This window comes from Suricata suricatta, chromosome 12, assembly GCF_006229205.1.
Source record: "Suricata suricatta isolate VVHF042 chromosome 12, meerkat_22Aug2017_6uvM2_HiC, whole genome shotgun sequence".
NCBI classification, from domain to species: domain Eukaryota; kingdom Metazoa; phylum Chordata; class Mammalia; order Carnivora; family Herpestidae; genus Suricata; species Suricata suricatta.
This window is the reverse complement of record NC_043711.1, coordinates 1,730,745-1,735,307: the sequence shown is the minus strand read 5'-3', so window position 1 is coordinate 1,735,307 and position 4,563 is coordinate 1,730,745. Positions and strand designations below refer to the sequence as shown.

General features: G+C 54.0%; 1 protein-coding gene and 1 long non-coding RNA gene across 2 annotated transcripts in view; both read right to left on the bottom strand.

Annotated features, from left to right (window-relative positions):
• LOC115274639 (zinc finger protein 669-like) overlaps nucleotides 1-4,563 on the bottom strand; it is a 160,743-nt gene that overhangs the window by 125,085 nt on the left and 31,095 nt on the right. The gene's annotated exons all lie outside the window — the stretch shown is intronic.
• Nucleotides 1-4,563, bottom strand: part of LOC115274642 — a 34,258-nt gene that overhangs the window by 19,098 nt on the left and 10,597 nt on the right. The gene's annotated exons all lie outside the window — the stretch shown is intronic.

Sequence of the window (4,563 nt, the reverse complement as noted above, 5' to 3'; positions counted from 1 at the left end):
TTGGACCTAAATGTTTCCCCGGAGGCCTCTGGGAGTAGGAGGCAGGTCACCGTATTGAGTGGACTTGTCCCTCGGCGCCAGGAAGGACGTGTCCCCCGGTCGTGTCGCGTGTTGGAGGGAACATGCAGAGCAGTGGAAACCGGTCGAGGCCACAGCCGAGGAGCAGGACGGCCGGGAGGGACGCACCGTCAGACTCTTGTCATCTAGGCCGTATTCGTCAGCCGTGTGAGCACTGCGGAGCGTGCACTTGTGCGAACGTCACCGTCACACGTCACGCGCAGTAACGTGCAGAAGCGGAGTTCCATCATTCTGTGGATTGTCTAACCCGGGACCGGGTCTGAAGGCGGCCCTCTGGGGTGTTGATCGGCACGTGTTCCGACCTCGGGGACAAAGTCTCCCTGTGCAGGTGCCCGGAGTCCTGCCCACCGCCCCGAAGGCCCCGCCGGCGACCGCGAGGGCAGATAGTGGGTCCCGCGGAAGCGTAGGGAGGGAAGGGACCCAGCGCCTTGGCGGGGGGCACCGTGGGGCGAACACGGCTCAGCGGTGAGGTTGGTGAAAATAGCAAAGCTTGAAACATGTGTTATAAAGTGTTGTTCTCCAAAGTACAGTTTGGAATCAAATGTTACCCAGAAATAGAGCCTGTAAGGTTGTCAATGGAGAGGCCGTGAATTGGGGGAATAAGGCGTCAGTTAATAGTTCAGATGAGGAAAGACTTCTGTGAATTTAGAGCCTTCTAACACTTGAGAAAAGGCAAGTGACAGGTTAATTTGTCTCGGGAACCTGATGAGCCTGATCCTGCAGAGCCACAACCCCAAGAAGACGGGTGGGTGAAGGAGAGAAGAAGTGACAGTGAGGAGAAGGGCCCCATCTCGGGAAGACTGTGGCGCAGGTGTCGCCTGCTGTCCGGGAAACCTTGACTGTCACGTCACCATGCGCTGTGCAGGGCCGTCAGGGTTTGCTGTGTGTCTGGACGTGCCACGTGCATCCAGAGTCTGTTCCCTGGAGTGTGGGGACACGAGGGTGAGGTGGCTGGAGAGCGCCAGGAGGGGTCTGTCTTGTCAGCGGACAGAATCTCTGGAGTCGGCGGTATGAGGCTTCAGGTCCTCCCCCGGGAAGGCACTGGGAACGTTACTCTCCCAGGCATGGTTGGTGGGCAGCTATTAATGTTTTCCAGTATTAATGTAGGCATCTTTTTGCCACCACGAATCAAAAGAGCAGGGGCCAGGGCCTCGGACGTGCTGTGAGAGCTCCAGGCGGGAGGCTGGGGGCTCTGGAGGGTGGGCGTCCGATTGCAAAGGACCAACCCCAGTACCTCTGGACACGGTGTTTGGGCGGTGGGGGGTCTCTACACGGTGCAACCACTGAGTATCAGTAATGCCATTCGTGCGTGCAGCGGAGCCCGAGGGCCGCGGGACATGAAGCGGAGCGAGCGGGGAAAGCACGGCGCACAGAACAGGGCTGTGAAGCGCCTGGCGGGGGGCGCGAGCTCCCTCTCGGCCGCGAAGCTGGCGAGGCCGAGGCGCTCCCCAGGTGGGGGTGTCTCAGACACTGCAGCTGCGGGGCCAGCGCTGGGCCGCGTGCAAGAGGCCTCCGGCCCGGGCGATGACCCTGAACCGAGACTAACACATACGCGTGTTCACGGACGGAGCCGTGTGGAATCCATTCGTGGAGACACGTGTCCCTGGGTTGCACTTGGTCAGGTGGGACCCGGGGTGTTGCCACTTTTTTGTGGCTTCAGTCTTCTCTCCGCTCAGACTTACTGGTGAACACTGTCCTATCGTCGGAGGCCCGGCTCTAGTGCGCGGCCGCTGGTGGGTAGTGCGTTTCGTAGCATCTCTGTTAGGGCCGGATGCTTATTTGGCCCCAACCAGAGGTCTTCATTTTTTTAAGTCAGTTAGATTTCTAATAATGGTTTTCTATTTCCGGGGCACATTTTTGGACACCATCGGTTTTGCTAAATTATTATTTGGGAGAATATCCTTTTGAAGTATAACAGAAGTATGCCTGTTGATTTCCTAGAACTGTGTTTCTTTTTTTTGTGTTGAAGATATGTCAGAGATTCAGAGGGCATTTGGGGCCGGCCCCGGTGGTCCTTAGAGCCCAGCTGCTGGCAGTGAGAAGGGGTTGGGAGGAGCTGGGAGGAGGACTCCAGGCTCCTGGAGCGTTCAGGCTGCTAATAATCTTCTCCCACACGTGCGGCTGTTGGCCATAGTAGTGCCAACTAACAGCTGTTTGGGTTTTATAGACGCCAGATGCCACAAGTGAAACTTCCGAATTTTAGCCGTCTTTCCTCCACGCAGCGTGTGCGTCTGCTTGTTTGCCAAAATAACTAACCTGCTGTGGACATGGATACCCATTCCGCCTTGGACCTTTTACGGAAAAAGCAAGATCCCAGGTCAGCCCCTTAAATGCCACCTCAGTAGACGCCACGTGTGAGGACCTGAAGTTACGGTGAAGACAAGCTGGAGCCTGTTCCCACAGCCACGTACACATTCCTCAGGCTTGTGTGTGGAAATCGAGATTTTGTTTTAACTCACAGTCTTAGGAAAAGCTACTGCAATTGCTTGGTGGGGATTTCCAGCGAGTGTCAGCATCTTTCCAGAAATCGGGTGTCTTTCTCGGGTTAGTTTCATCCCATGTGTGGCCTGGGCTTCAGCCACACGCGCATGTGGACCAATAGATCTCAATCTGGGAAACCGCGTTGGTAGGTTGAATAGCCATGGTATGTTCTTCAGCAAGCTTAGGGGGGTCCTGGGCACTTCTGGAAACTTCTTCCTTAGTCTAGGGAACATAAGAAAGGTGGGTTTTTGTTTTTGTTTTTTTTTAATTTTTAAAAATGTTTTTAAATTTATTTTTGATACAGAGAGAGACAGAGCATGAGGGGGGGAGGGGCAGAGAGAGAAGGAGACACAGAACCGGAAGCAGGCTCCAGGCTCTGAGCTAGCTGTCAGCACAGGGCCTGATGTGGACTCGAACCCACGAACATGAGATCCGACCTGGGCCACCCAGGTGCCCCAAGGTGGGTTTTTAGTTAGATCTTGAGGAGCCTTACCTTTAAAGAGACCGGGTTGACAGGTTGCCGGGAGGAGGGAGCAAGGGCAGGTTCAAAAGAGAAGAGAAGTTCAGAGCAAGTGGAGGAGAGTGGTCGGAGGCAGGCCCCAGTGCGGAGTAGCCGCTGCGGGCCTGCAGACCGCGAGGCCGGAGCGGGAGAGAAAGACGCTTCAGATGCCCCTCGTCTTCTCCCAGCTGTTTGCCTCGGTTCTCTTCTGCAAAGAGGCAAACTTAGATCCTGAAAATATCTGCAAATCTCAAGGTTCAGAATAAAATAGGTATCAAATTCAGTTTGCTGGATTCATGACTTCCTAATTTCTGTTTTCTTTGCTTCTTTCCTTTCTTCTTAGCTTTTAATTTTTTTCCTAAAAATATTCAATAAAACAAGTTTGAGGAGATAAAAAGTTGCCCATAAAAAGGCCATTGTAGTTTTAAGTTACATTTGGCGTAGTTGTTCACGTTTTAGAGAGGCACATGGGGATGCACCATTGCTTTTAAATGTAACACTGGTCCAGGGTCCCAGTTAGGAGCCCCCTCCATATGCTTTGATGACTGGAATCCATTTCATGGTGGTTTTCTCTAGACCAGAATAAAAATGTGTAAACACTGCTCTCTAGAGGAGTAGCCTCATTAAGAAGAAGCCAGACCAAGGGCCAGCCCATTTCTAATAAACATAGTTCCACGAGGAACAGTTCAGTTCTGAAAAGTAATCCAAACAAAAGCCAAATGAGTTCTCTCAGCAAGGACTAGCCCCTAAGACAGGTCCCCAGTCAATCCCAGAGAGCACACACGCAGGAGAGCGCAGGCCCAGGGAGCGGGGCTCTGATCCCAGGACAAAATTTACCTTCCACCTCAGGGTCCTCGAGAAAGCAGTGAGCGCAGTGGGCCCTGTGGGCCCTGCACCTGTGTGCTCGCCAGCCAGGAGCGGTTGGGGTCTTCTCTGAGTCCCCTCGTGATCACCAAGTAACTGTTAACCTTACAAGTAAAACCATCAAATATTTTTTCAGGAAAAAATGGGTTTATCTGGGAATAGCAGAGGATTATGATTTGGGACACGTGAGCCTCAGCAGTACCGCAGGCAAGTCTGCAGAATAAAGTGGGGAGCAAGGCAGGACCGCTCTTTTCTAGAGGATGTTCCATCTTTTCCACAGATGTTCCACTAAACAACTGTGGAAGCACAGGGTTCCACGTGTAGTGGCTTCTCATTGGCTGGGAGCTGACTGTCTCTTATTGGCTGAGATGTGATTGTCTCTCATTGGCTGGGCTGTGACCGTCGCTCATTGGCTGGGCTGTGACCGTCGCTCATTGGCTGAGCTGTTGCCACCCGGGGAGGTAATCTTCCTTCCTCCCGCGTGAACAGCGGTGCATTGTGGGGGTGCGGGGCCGTCTCCCTGGCGCGTCTGCACTCGGCCCGGGCGGCAGGTCTGGGAGCTTCCCCTGCGGCCTCCTGCCTGCGCTTCAGTCGCGTCTCCCCCACTCGGCCTCCAAGCGGTGCTGGGCTTCTGGGCGGTT